This window comes from Diplotaxodon limnothrissa, linkage group LG20 (assembly GCF_057381915.1).
Source record: "Diplotaxodon limnothrissa isolate DT_005_m linkage group LG20, D_limnothrissa_male_GT1.1, whole genome shotgun sequence".
NCBI classification, from domain to species: domain Eukaryota; kingdom Metazoa; phylum Chordata; class Actinopteri; order Cichliformes; family Cichlidae; genus Diplotaxodon; species Diplotaxodon limnothrissa.
In genome coordinates this window covers 36082810-36084706 of record NC_140615.1, presented here as the reverse complement: position 1 = coordinate 36084706, position 1897 = coordinate 36082810, and positions in this window count along the sequence as shown.

Sequence of the window (1897 nt, the reverse complement as noted above, 5' to 3'; positions counted from 1 at the left end):
GATAAGATAACTCTTTATTGTCATTGCACAGTCATACATAGTACAATGGTACAATGAAATTGGAAAACTGTCCCACGTCGGCAATACATACAACACAACATGACACCGTAACTTAACTTAGTGTCCTGGGTGTGTACAGTCCCATACAAAGCTGCGTGCCCTCTTGAGACAGCGAGTGTTCTACAGGTCCTTCAAAGATGGAAGAGGATGTCCGGTGATTTTTTGGGCCATATTAATGACCCTCTGAAGTGCAAAGGTGAAAAAAATCGAATATATAAACAAAATTAAGAAAAATTCCTTCCTTTTCTGGGACTGATCTTTTAATTGACTGAAGTTAAAAACATGGCCTGTGGTCTGACTAATCAATATTTTAAAATCCTTTTGATAATCACGGATACAGCGTCCTCCAGGTTAAAGAGGAGAGGGACCACATAGGTTATTAGAGTCCATTTTTTCCTTTGGTATGGGTAATATGCACCTCTGTAAAGGCACCATTAATGCTGAATGTTAGTAAAATAACAAAAAACCAAAATGCGTGTTCCAAACTGGCCCAACTGTCCTCCAGACACAATGAAGACATTTATTACATTATGAAATATGTCTGTGAAGGTTCTCAGTCATCCAGGTCATCGTGGTCAAAGGAGCTTGCAAAGAAAAGCGTCTGGACTTCTTTAAGTTACTTGAAGACGTTTCACCTCTCATCCGAGAAGCTTCTTCCCACTAGGTTTATATCTGGGACTCTCCACCATTTGACCTTAGAACTGAAGAAGCTTCTCGGATGAGAGGTGAAACGTCTTCAAGTAACTTAAAGAAGTCCAGATGCTTTTCTTTGCATTATGAAATATGACAAAATGTTAAGCAGCTGTAATATCCCAACCATTTAAACCATTGTGATGACCTAAAGATCATGTTAGAATAAAAACAAAAACCCCAAAACAAAACAATAAAGTCCAGTATTTTCAAAGGTGTAATATTGTCTTTTAATGATTTCCAAATTATTCCATCCTATTTTTAGTTTTTTTTAGCTGTAATTTAAGTCAGCTGTAATTTTTTTTAAGTCAGCTGACTAAAGATCAGTAAGGATTATGAGAAAACATTTTTGCCATGGGACCCTCGGTTCATGCAGGTCTTTATCCAGTCACAGGCCAATGAAAAAAAAAAAAAACAACTAATGTGAATCTGATATACTTCAGACATAGTTGTTTGCATTTATATTATTTAAATAAATGTTTTTTTAAATACAAGTTCCACATGTAAATAATTACCTGTGGAAATAGAACAACAGAGCAGGCTCTTGTCCTTGTTTTGAAACAGGCCTGATTTTAATGGACAGTGTCTCCCTCTGTTGGATAGACTAAGGAACTACTAATTAAATGAGCGTTTAATCTGTATACTACATATTTTATATGTATATCGTATCTGATACAAATAAAATGTAACATGCTACAAAACATGGTGGTCTAAATTTAAGTTAATTTTTTTTCAGAGATTAAAATCTCATGTGCAGAGACTACACGCAGATCGTAGTATTTCATTAATTCGTGGCTTATGTGCATACACCTCCAACAATATGTTGTTATGAGGGTCATGTGTACCAAACAATAAAATAACAATTTACACAATAATTGGTGAATTTAAAAAACATTCAAATTAATTGAAATGCAATTAATTATCACGTTAAAAAGCAATGTAAGCTACTAAAGGAATTAACTGGAATTATCGCATGGTATTTTTCATTCAACAAAAGATGTAATATCACGTGAGGTACAAAAAGATAATAATTATAAATTCATTCAATGATTACTATAGAACAATAAAGTGACGCAACGATAGGTCACGTGCCTCCGCTCTTCCGGCTCCGTGTCCAATCATATTTCAAGATGAGCTGGCACTAAAA